The 12,500-nt window shown below is 45.8% G+C and overlaps 1 long non-coding RNA gene and 2 other non-coding genes across 4 annotated transcripts in view; 1 reads left to right on the forward strand and 2 right to left on the reverse strand.

Annotated features, from left to right (window-relative positions):
• Positions 1-1,941: 1,941 nt before the first annotated feature.
• On the reverse strand, positions 1,942-2,096 carry LOC126877908 (5.8S ribosomal RNA). The gene has a single exon (XR_007695441.1). It is a non-coding gene; the product is annotated as a 5.8S ribosomal RNA (ribosomal RNA).
• A 1,050-nt stretch (positions 2,097-3,146) lies between these two features.
• Positions 3,147-12,500, forward strand: part of LOC126877907 (uncharacterized) — a 23,018-nt gene continuing 13,664 nt past the window's right edge. Inside the window, exons 1-2 of one of the 2 annotated variants that reach the window (XR_007695440.1) lie at positions 3,147-3,428; positions 3,828-4,015. This is a non-coding gene — a long non-coding RNA (uncharacterized LOC126877907). The remainder of the gene's footprint in view (positions 3,429-3,827; positions 4,016-12,500) is intronic. The other variant, XR_007695439.1, reaches the window with a different exon arrangement.
• On the reverse strand, positions 5,664-7,586 carry LOC126877910 (small subunit ribosomal RNA). Its single transcript, XR_007695444.1, has one exon. It is a non-coding gene; the product is annotated as a small subunit ribosomal RNA (ribosomal RNA).

Below are 12,500 nucleotides of genomic sequence, written 5' to 3' on the forward strand. Positions count from 1 at the left end.
GCTTCAACGTCACGACGCGAAACGAAAATTCGTTCGTGTCGTGTTTTGCGTAGACTCGTAGAAAACGAAAGCTCGGAAAGATTCGGTGCGAGAGAAGGTGGTGTGTGTGTGTGTATTTCTCTGTGCGAAAATCGCCTCAAAGAGAAAAAAAATTCGAATAGAAGGAGAACACTCTCTATTCGATATACAATATATATGTATGTATGTATGTACGAGCGTTTTATGCATCTCGCCAAAGTGCCAAACTTCGTTCGTCGTATCATGTTCGAGCTAAGACTCACGCAAGACATCCGTGTAACGATCGTCCGGTTTTTAACGTCCGTCCTCTTTTTCTCCTACAGCCGTTTCTCTTCTCTCGACGATTCCAGCGGTTCCCGGTACGGGAACTCACGCAAGTGAAAAAGCGAGCGAGACGTACCGTCGGGTGGGTGTGTGTGTTCGGGGACTGGACGACCGGCGCGACGTTAGGATGCGCGGTCCAGCGATAGACGACGAAGAGGCATGGGATGACCAACACTCTCTTTTCTCTATTCTCGAAGCGTCGAATTGCCATAAAAAAAAAATCACACGCGCGCACGACATAGTCGTACGCGCGTGTATACCTCGTCTCTCTCAAAGTTTTTTTCTCGAGCCTCGCCAAAGGGGATCGTCTTCTTCCTCGTCTACGATCTCTCCGACGACGACGACCGTACGAACAACTTCGTAACGGACTCACATGCGCATCTTCCTCGGGTACAGAAACGCTGCGGAAAACACCTCGAGCTTGTAGTTACAGCAGCACCCGTGTATAGCCGATCTTAGACACACGCTAGTTCGCACACGCGTTACATATATAATATGTAAGATTTCCGACGAACGTGGCCTTTTCGGGAGCCAGGCGCGCGGGCAGAGAGATACACGACGACGGGGAAAATTCGTCCCGATACGAGTACGTGTACTCTCCGATCTCCGCGCGACGCTGGGGATCATACCTCCCTAAGTCGTCAGAGCGCTCGAAGAAATCTCGCGTGTGCGTTCCCGGATCTACGGCTGATACTTTCGGGGCTTGTAAAAAAGCACAGAGCGTGTAAAACGCAACGACGACCCATCGATGCGACGGTCCTCGTTGTTGTCAGTCGCTTTCGCGAAGAGACGGAGTGGGCATTCGATCCCTGGGGCTGTACGAGAGTCTTAAGAAAAGACGGTAGATTATGGCAAAGTTTCGCACGCCATCGAGTTTAGGTTTTTTTTTTTGGTTCTCTCTTCTCTCCTCTCTCGACCGAGTTCCCATATTTGCTTTCTCTCTCAGTCTCGCCAAATATAATATTCTTTTAAGACGACGTCGGGGGCGCGGACCTTCGTGCGTCGAACACCGGCAAACGTAGCATATATCGCCTGATATGAAAAAAAAAATCGGTCACGAGGAGAACACTACGAGTATATACGTTCGATAACCGATACACGAAGCGGTGCATAAGCGGGCGGTCGCCCTCGTAAGGACGACTCACGACGCCGCGAGCACTCACGCAGGTCCGTGACCGGTTCTCTCCGCTCTTATTCGTATCCCTTCGTATACCTTCGTCCGACTCTGAAACGTTCTCTTATAATTTTTAAGAAGAACGACGGCGGGTTGTCAAGGCAAGAAGGGACAGAGAGAGACAGAGGTAGAGTTTCGTAGTCTCCCGTGAACACGATAGATTATATATCGAGCATGCGTACGACTTGCACGGTCTCTGCACGACCGCGACGAACGCCGACGAGCGTCCAACAATCGCTCGTACGTCGCGTATGTTCTCTCCGTCCGCTCTTATTCGTATCCTCGTTCTTGTACCTTCGTCCGACTCTGAAACGTTCTCTTATATAAAGAAGAACGACGGCGGGTTGTTAAGGCAAGAAGGGACAGAGAGAGACAGATACGGAGAGTAACGATACGCAACGCAAGCAGTCTTAGGTTTACGTGAGCAACCCTCAGCCAGGCGTGGTCCAGGAATTGTATCCGTGGACCGCAATGTGCGTTCGAAATGTCGATGTTCATGTGTCCTGCAGTTCACACGTTGACGCGCAATTAGCTGCGTTCTTCATCGACCCACGAGCCAAGTGATCCACCGTTCAGGGTAATCTTTTATAAATTTACAACAGTTCAATACTCAAATGTACTCTTCTCGGTTCTAGCGAAGCCGAGTTCCGTCACGTTCGACCAACGGGAATCGAACGCGCAGAAGTCGCCATAGGATTGACGACACAAAAACGTTCGAAAAAAAAAGAAAACGACGAACGCGCGAAGATACGCGCGTTCGCCGGCCGGGCGTAAAGTACATTATGATATATAACAACCATCGAGATCGAAGCTCCGTTCGTCAGGAAACGACGGGGATATATACACCCGATTCTGAATCCTCTGTACAGCACACGATCTCGCGAACGAGTAAGCACGGTGGCTAGCCCATGTTATATATGTGTTTGATTCTACTCTCTCGTCCAATTATTCAAGAAACAGCGCGCGTGCATCTCTCCATCGTTCGGGTGATAGTAAAGATTCGATGGGATTCGCGCGGCCGTCCGCCTCGAGCGGTCTTTCGTCCCAATATCCAGAAGCAGAGTTTGAAAAACTCTAGCGACGGCACGGGTGTCCGACTCACGACATCGAGGTTTCGAAGCCGGCGATCCCCTCCGAACGGATGGCGACCACGCGACCGACTGAAAGCATGAAAAATCGACGAAAGATAGAACACATCTCCGTTCGGGTGGTGTTTTTTCTTTAAAAAAAAAAAAAAAAACAAAAATTCGATGGGACTCGCAGCCATCGTCCTCGCGCGGTCTTTCGTCCCGATATCCAGAAGCAGAGTTTGAAAAACTCTAGCGACGGCACGGGTGTCCGACTCACGACAACGAGGATAGACAGCCGGTCCCCTCCGAACGGGTTATGCGACGATAAACTCGATGAAACTTTAGTCTCGTTCAGGTAGTGTGTGTCTTGTAAATCAAAAATTCGATGGGACTCGCATCCATCGTCCTCGCGCGGTCTTTCGTCCCAACATCCAGAAGCAGAGTTTGAAAAACTCTAGCGACGGCACGGGTGTCCGACTCACGACAACGAGGATAGACAGCCGGTCCCCTCTGAACGGTATATTATATATGAGATGATAGACGACAAACTGGATGAAACTTTAAGTCTCGTTCAGGTAGTGTGTAAATCAAAAATTCGATGGGACTCGCATCCGTCGTCCTCGCGCGGTCTTTCGTCCCGATATCCAGAAGCAGAGTTTGAAAAACTCTAGCGACGGCACGGGTGTCCGACTCACGACAACGAGGAAAGACAGCCGGTCCCCTCTGAACGGTATATAATATGAAACTTTAAGTCTCGTTCAGGTAGTGTGTAAGTCAAAAATTCGATGGGACTCGCATCCGTCGTCCTCGCGCGGTCTTTCGTCCCGATATCCAGAAGCAGAGTTTGAAAAACTCTAGCGACGGCACGGGTGTCCGACTCACGACAACGAGGATAGACAGCCGGTCCCCTCTGAACGGTATATTATATATGCGATGATAGACGACAAACTGGATGAAACTTTAAGTCTCGTTCAGGTAGTGTGTAAATAAAAAATTCGATGGGACTCGCATCCGTCGTCCTCGCGCGGTCTTTCGTCCCGATATCCAGAAGCAGAGTTTGAAAAACTCTAGCGACGGCACGGGTGTCCGACTCACGACAACGAGGAAAGACAGCCGGTCCCCTCTGAACGGTATATTATATGAAACTTTAAGTCTCGTTCAGGTAGTGTGTAAGTCAAAAATTCGATGGGACTCGCATCCGTCGTCCTCGCGCGGTCTTTCGTCCCGATATCCAGAAGCAGAGTTTGAAAAACTCTAGCGACGGCACGGGTGTCCGACTCACGACAACGAGGATAGACAGCCGGTCCCCTCTGAACGGTATATAATATGAAACTTTAAGTCTCGTTCAGGTAGTGTGTAAGTCAAAAATTCGATGGGACTCGCATCCGTCGTCCTCGCGCGGTCTTTCGTCCCGATATCCAGAAGCAGAGTTTGAAAAACTCTAGCGACGGCACGGGTGTCCGACTCACGACAACGAGGATAGACAGCCGGTCCCCTCTGAACGGTATATAATATGAAACTTTAAGTCTCGTTCAGGTAGTGTGTAAGTCAAAAATTCGATGGGACTCGCATCCGTCGTCCTCGCGCGGTCTTTCGTCCCGATATCCAGAAGCAGAGTTTGAAAAACTCTAGCGACGGCACGGGTGTCCGACTCACGACAACGAGGATAGACAGCCGGTCCCCTCTGAACGGTATATAATATACATTATGCGACGGTAGACGATCAACTAGACGAAACTTTAGTCTCGTTCAGGTGGTGTAAAAAAAATTCGATGGGATACGCACGCACGGCTGTCGTCGTCCTCGAGCGGTCTTTCGTCCCAATATCCAGAAGCAGAGTTTGAAAAACTCTAGCGACGGCACGGGTGTCCGACTCACGACATCGAGGCTTCGAAGCCGGCGGCGTTCCCCTCTGAACGAACTTCGGCTAGACTAGTTACGAATCGTTGCTACACATCGTCTTCATCGTCGTCGTCGTCGACATCGACATCATCATCATATCATCATCATCATCATCATCATCGGTCATCGTCGCATAGCGGGCCAACATCCACGCGATGCGTCTTCGTTCTAGGTTACCCGATCCACGAGTATGTTACACGTGGTTTCGTTATTTCGAACGAAACGACATACGAAGAGCACACGCCCTTTGGGTAGGAAGCACGTTTCGAGAACGACGAGAGTTTCGATGAAAGAGACGAGAGAAGTCGACGCAGAAGGTATCCATGGATCTTCGAAGAGAACCTTCGAAGATGTATATCGGTATCCTTTCGCTCTGCGCGACTCGCTACAAGTTCTTTCGCTCTCGTCGACTCGTTCTAGACGCTTCGTTCGATCCCAAAGAGGAGTCTTCGATATGTCCCGTTGCTAGGAGGAGAACAAACGCAACACAGACCACGAAACATAGAAGAGAATAGGCGAGCATGATCACTCCGACACGAGGCACTTTAGAGATTTTCTTATTAGTTTGCATGGACTTTTATATTTCGTTTGTACGGTTTCCACGATGCAAATACGAAATACGAGATCGTGACGGCGGGTCTTTCTGTGTACGGCCTCTCGCAGGCGCCACGACTGCATTTCTCTTTACACCTGGTTTCCATCGTAATTTTTTCGTTTGATATCGAGCCTTAACTTTTGTTGGCTCTTTCGAAGCTAGAGTTCCCTTTTATTAGAATTTCATATATATATATATTATATGTTATATGTTTTATTCGGAGACGGCGGGTCTTTCTGTTTACGACCTCACGCAGGCGCCTCGAATAAGTTTCATTCGCATTTCGTTTTTATACTTGTATATATATATCTCTTCATCCCGATGATCGAGAGAGAGTGCCACCTTCTCTTCGTATAATTCCGTAGCTGGAGGGTCGTCTCCTCCTTAAGAATATTTCTATTCGTGCCAACGGAGGTTGCCAAGCTCCCTGGCGTTTTCGTTTGTTAAAGTATATAGCTTGTTAATACGTCGTATATACTTTCGTCGATACAGGAGGAGTACGGCTCCTTACCGACCATTGTGATATATATTTCATAGTTTTTATATGTGTTCAAGTCAAATTCTTTTGGTATCGTATCGTTAATGATCCTTCCGCAGGTTCACCTACGGAAACCTTGTTACGACTTTTACTTCCTCTAAATGATCAAGTTTGGTCATCTTCCCGGTAACATCGGCAATGCTTATCACATTGGCCGCGCACCAGTCCGAAGACCTCACTAAATCATTCAATCGGTAGTAGCGACGGGCGGTGTGTACAAAGGGCAGGGACGTAATCAACGCGAGCTTATGACTCGCGCTTACTGGGAATTCCTCGTTCATGGGGAATAATTGCAAGCCCCAATCCCTAGCACGAAGGAGGTTCAGCGGGTTACCCGGGCCTTTCGGCCAGGGAAAACACGCTGATTCCTTCAGTGTAGCGCGCGTGCGGCCCAGAACATCTAAGGGCATCACAGACCTGTTATTGCTCAATCTCGTGCGGCTAGAAGCCGCCTGTTCCTCTAAGAAGATTTGTTTGTACGTTGGTAGTAAAAACCCACCGACCGAAGCCGGGGGCCTTCGAGATACCATAAGTTACGTCTATTTAGCAGGCTAGAGTCTCGTTCGTTATCGGAATTAACCAGACAAATCGCTCCACCAACTAAGAACGGCCATGCACCACCACCCACCGAATCAAGAAAGAGCTATCAATCTGTCAATCCTTCCGGTGTCCGGGCCTGGTGAGGTTTCCCGTGTTGAGTCAAATTAAGCCGCAGGCTCCACTCCTGGTGGTGCCCTTCCGTCAATTCCTTTAAGTTTCAGCTTTGCAACCATACTTCCCCCGGAACCCAAAAGCTTTGGTTTCCCGGAAGCTGCCCGCCGAGTCATCGGAGGAACTTCGGCGGATCGCTGGCTGGCATCGTTTATGGTTAGAACTAGGGCGGTATCTGATCGCCTTCGAACCTCTAACTTTCGTTCTTGATTAATGAAAACATTTTTGGCAAATGCTTTCGCTTCTGTCCGTCTTGCGACGATCCAAGAATTTCACCTCTAACGTCGCAATACGAATGCCCCCATCTGTCCCTATTAATCATTACCTCGGGGCTCCGAAAACCAACAAAATAGAACCGAGGTCCTATTCCATTATTCCATGCACACAGTATTCAGGCGAAGGTAGCCTGCTTTAAGCACTCTAATTTGTTCAAAGTAAACGTATCGGCCCACCTCGACACTCAGTGAAGAGCACCGCGATGGGATATTAGTTGGACCGCCCGCGAGGAGCTAAGCCCACCGATAGGACGTACCACATAATGCCAGTTAAACACCGCGAGCGGTGAACCGACACTGTGACACACAGATTCAACTACGAGCTTTTTAACCGCAACAACTTTAATATACGCTATTGGAGCTGGAATTACCGCGGCTGCTGGCACCAGACTTGCCCTCCAATTGGTCCTCGTTAAAGGATTTAAAGTGTACTCATTCCGATTACGGGGCCTCGGATGAGTCCCGTATCGTTATTTTTCGTCACTACCTCCCCGTGCCGGGAGTGGGTAATTTGCGCGCCTGCTGCCTTCCTTGGATGTGGTAGCTGTTTCTCAGGCTCCCTCTCCGGAATCGAACCCTGATTCCCCGTTACCCGTTACAACCATGGTAGGCGCAGAACCTACCATCGACAGTTGATAAGGCAGACATTTGAAAGATGCGTCGCCGGTGCTAGATGACCATGCGATCAGCACAAAGTTATTCAGAGTCACCAAAACAAACGATGGACGGACAGACGAGCCATCCGCCACCGATTGGTTTTGATCTAATAAAAGCATTCCTACCATCTCTGGTCGGAATCTGTTTGCATGTATTAGCTCTAGAATTACCACAGTTATCCAAGTAAATGTAGGTATGATCTAAGAAACCATAACTGATTTAATGAGCCATTCGCGGTTTCACCTTAATGCGGCATGTACTGAGACATGCATGGCTTAATCTTTGAGACAAGCATATGACTACTGGCAGGATCAACCAGGGATCTTATTCGTATAACAATTCTTATAAATTTCGTTTAAGTTCTCTTCGTGTCGTAGGTGGGACGTAAGCACCGTACGACGAGACTTTTCGTTCTTAAGATAGATATATCTATAAAATATATCTCCTAGCGACGTTCGAGATACACCCATAGTTCAGTAATAATCTTCGAACGCCGCTCGCAGCCACTTTGTAATTCTCAACTCCACCTCCTCTCTTCTCTCTCTCTCTTTCTCATAGTCTTATATAAAATGTTTAGAATCGTACTTCTAAAGGAACATTTCCATAATGCTGTCTTCGTGTAAAAAGACTTATTAGAATATCTTAGCGGTAAAGCACGTATACGCACCTCACGCTGAACGAACAAGCGCGTATCCCAGTGCGTCGCGCTGGACATACCGTAAGAATATTCTTTCAATCGGTAGAACATTTTCGGCAGAAGACATACTACGCAAAGATAGTACGCTCCTACCGCCTCATCGGATACTTCTGCGAAAGCAGAAGTTTTTATAGAAAGCAGACGGTTATACTCTTTTGAATGAATCGATGCTCAGTTAGTACAAGCACACACGCATCTAACAATTTTTGTTAGAATACGTACACACAGGTCACCAGCTTCCCGACTCAGGGGAACCTTGCCACGATATTTGGTCATTACGTCCAGGACAGCGACCCGCGGCGCAGCAGTGTAGAGAAAAAACCAGAACGAGAACGGAGGAACAGTCGAGAAATAGCGTAAAATACACTAAGACTCGAGGAGCGGTGACTGAATTCTCAACCGAGGCCGTAGAATAGCCACGCGCTCAACGCTGTTCCGACCGAACCGTCCGGCTCGACGTCTCTCTTATAGATACGAAAGCGCCAGCCGGAAGGCCGGCGCCGGCCGGGCTAGCGGCCGCGCGCTTACGGTGCAAAACCTCCGTAGCAACGTACCGTTCGGAAGGGACGCTGGAACTTAGTCTCGCGAACGCTCGATCACTACTATACAAAGCCAATATCCAACCATCGAAATACATTACCAGACGTTTTATTAACATAATAGAAATGCATTTTTACCAAAAAATTAATTTTTTTTTTCACCGAAAAATTGCATCAGTAAACATACTCTTTTATCGAATACGGACAAAAAATAAGTTTATAATCAATTACAATACGTTAAAATAAGTAGAAATATGCAAAAAAATATATACCTTGTAACGTTAATTAACGAAAAAATTAGAAAAATATCCCAGTCGTGTCAGTTCGACGAACGCTAATTTTTTGAAAAAATCGATAAAAATGTTTAATCCCGACGTATTTAATAGAGATAGAACGATTCCCGTAAAAAAATTTATACCTTGTAACGCTTTTTAACGAATAAACTCGAAAAAACTTTTTCGCCCTCGGAATTTTTCTAAGTCCCAACGTACCGGCTCGGAATTTTTCTATGTTCCAACGACCGGTCGTGTCGGTCCAAACGTTTTTATATCCGTCTGCCGACGATATAAACGCTTAATCCCGACGTATTTTATCGAGTTATAACGATTTCTTGAAAAATATTCGTACGTTATAACGCTTTTTAACGAATTAATCGAAAAAGAGTGTTCGGTCCGAAAATTTTCTAAGTACGAACGACCGGCCGCATAGGTCCGTTTTTAAAAATCGTTCTCGGACGGAAATAAACCATTAATCCCGACGTATTTCGTCGAGTTACGTCGATTTATGCAAAAAAATTCATACCTTGTAACGCTTTTTAACGAATAAACTCGAAAAAACTTTTTCGCCCTCGGAATTTTTCTAAGTCCCAACGTACCGGCTCGGAATTTTTCTATGTTCCAACGACCGGTCGTGTCGGTCCAAACGTTTTTATATCCGTCTGCCGACGATATAAACGCTTAATCCCGACGTATTTTATCGAGTTATAACGATTTCTTGAAAAATATTCGTACGTTATAACGCTTTTTAACGAATTAATCGAAAAAGAGTGTTCGGTCCGAAAATTTTCTAAGTACGAACGACCGGCCGCATAGGTCCGTTTTTAAAAATCGTTCTCGGACGGAAATAAACCATTAATCCCGACGTATTTCGTCGAGTTACGTCGATTTATGCAAAAAAATTCATACCTTGTAACGCTTTTTAACGAATAAACTCGAAAAAACTTTTTCGCCCTCGGAATTTTTCTAAGTCCCAACGTACCGGCTCGGAATTTTTCTATGTTCCAACGACCGGTCGTGTCGGTCCAAACGTTTTTATATCCGTCTGCCGACGATACAAACGCTTAATCCCGACGTATTTTATCGAGTTATAACGATTTCTTGAAAAATATTCGTACGTTATAACGCTTTTTAACGAATTAATCGAAAAAGAGTGTTCGGTCCGAAAATTTTCTAAGTACGAACGACCGGCCGCATAGGTCCGTTTTTAAAAATCGTTCTCGGACGGAAATAAACCATTAATCCCGACGTATTTCGTCGAGTTACGTCGATTTATGCAAAAAAATTCATACCTTGTAACGCTTTTTAACGAATAAACTCGAAAAAACTTTTTCGCCCTCGGAATTTTTCTAAGTCCCAACGTACCGGCTCGGAATTTTTCTATGTTCCAACGACCGGTCGTGTCGGTCCAAACGTTTTTATATCCGTCTGCCGACGATATAAACGCTTAATCCCGACGTATTTTATCGAGTTATAACGATTTCTTGAAAAATATTCGTACGTTATAACGCTTTTTAACGAATTAATCGAAAAAGAGTGTTCGGTCCGAAAATTTTCTAAGTACGAACGACCGGCCGCATAGGTCCGTTTTTAAAAATCGTTCTCGGACGGAAATAAACCATTAATCCCGACGTATTTCGTCGAGTTACGTCGATTTATGCAAAAAAATTCATACCTTGTAACGCTTTTTAACGAATAAACTCGAAAAAACTTTTTCGCCCTCGGAATTTTTCTAAGTCCCAACGTACCGGCTCGGAATTTTTCTATGTTCCAACGACCGGTCGTGTCGGTCCAAACGTTTTTATATCCGTCTGCCGACGATATAAACGCTTAATCCCGACGTATTTTATCGAGTTATAACGATTTCTTGTAAAATATTCATACCTTCTAACACTTTTTAACGAGTTATTTGGAGGGGATCTTTCGGCCTTTTCGTAGCGGTGCGAAAAAATTCTAAGTTCCAACGTCCCAGTCACGTTGGTCCGGAGGATGAAATTTTTCAAAAAAATAAAGTGAAATCGCTACTTTCGACTAGATTTCGTTGAAACATAACGATTTCACACAAAATTTCTATACCTTATAACACTTTTTCCCGAGTTATTTCGAGTTGAACTTTCGGTACTTTCGTAACGGGGCGAAAAAATTCTAAGTTCCAACGTCCCGGTCACGTTGGTCCGGAGGGTGAAATTTTTTAAAAAAATAAAGTGAATTCGCTACTTTCGACTAGATTTCGTCGAAACGTAACGATTTCACGCAAAATTTCGATACGTTATAACGCTTTTTAGCGAGTTATTTCGAGTTGAACTTTCGGTACTTTCGTAACGGGGCGAAAAAATTCTAAGTTCCAACGTCCCGGTCACGTTGGTCCGGAGGATGAAATTTTTTAAAAAAATAAAGTGAAATCGTTACGTTCGACTAGATTTCGTCGATACGTAACGATTTCACGCAAAATTTCGATACGTTATAACGCTTTTTAGCGAGTTATTTCGAGTTGAACTTTCGGTACTTTCGTAACGGGGCGAAAAAATTCTAAGTTCCAACGTCCCGGTCAGGTTGGTCCGGAGGACGAAATTTTTTAAAAAAATAAAGTGAAATCGCTACTTTCGACTAGATTTCGTCGAAACGTAACGATTTCACGCAAAATTTCGATACGTTATAACGCTTTTTGGCGAGTTATTTCGAGTTGAACTTTCGGCCTTTTCGTAGCGGTGCGAAAAAATTCTAAGTTCCAACGTCCCGGTCACGTTGGTCCGGTGGACGAAATTTTTTAAAAAAATAAAGTGAAATCGCTACTTTCGACTAGATTTCGTCGAAACGTAACGATTTCATACAAAAGTTCGATACGTTATAACGCTTTTTGGCGAGTTATTTCGAGTTGAACTTTCGGTACTTTCGTAACGGGGCGAAAAAATTCTAAGTTCCAACGTCCCGGTCACGTTGGTCCGGAGGACGAAATTTTTTAAAAAAATAAAGTGAAATCGTTACGTTCGACTAGATTTCGTCGATACGTAACGATTTCACGCAAAATTTCTATACCTTATAACGCTTTTTCCCGAGTTATTTCGAGTTGAACTTTCGGTACTTTCGTAACGGTGCGAAAAAATTCTAAGTTCCAACGTCCCGGTCACGTTGGTCCGGAGGACGAAATTTTTTAAAAAAATAAAGTGAAATCGCTACTTTCGACTAGATTTCGTCGATACGTAACGATTTCACTGATAATTTCGATGCGTCATAACGCTTTTTCTCGAGTTATTTCGACTCGAACGTTCGAACAGTGGCGAATATTTCAAAGTCCCTGCGACGCAACGATACGCTCTTACGCGTTGCTCGCTCGCTCCGCTCGCTCGAAAAAAAAATAGCCCAACCCAAAACCAATCCCTTTCGCGTTCGTTCTTCGATTTCATCGAAATCTTCGTTCGAACGCTCGGGATCGGTTTTGGGTTGGGCTATATTCGTCCGAGCGAGCGCAGCGAGCGAGCATTTGTCGCGATTATTTTCCTCGTTTTCGTCTCTCTCGTGAAACGGGAAAAAACGTGGAAAACGGGAAAAAACGGGAAAAAACGGGAAAAAACGCGAAGAAACGGGAAAAAACGCGAAAAAACGTTTAAAAATATTTGAAAAAGCGCGCGCGCGCGCGCGCGCAAGACGAGCTGCGCAGAACGGCGTACCTTAAGAGAGTGTTACCTACTCCGGCGCATACCCGCTGATTCGGAGGTGCGCGCGCA

The sequence above is a fragment of the Bombus huntii genome, unplaced genomic scaffold (genome assembly GCF_024542735.1).
Source record: "Bombus huntii isolate Logan2020A unplaced genomic scaffold, iyBomHunt1.1 ctg00000279.1, whole genome shotgun sequence".
Classification (NCBI taxonomy): domain Eukaryota; kingdom Metazoa; phylum Arthropoda; class Insecta; order Hymenoptera; family Apidae; genus Bombus; species Bombus huntii.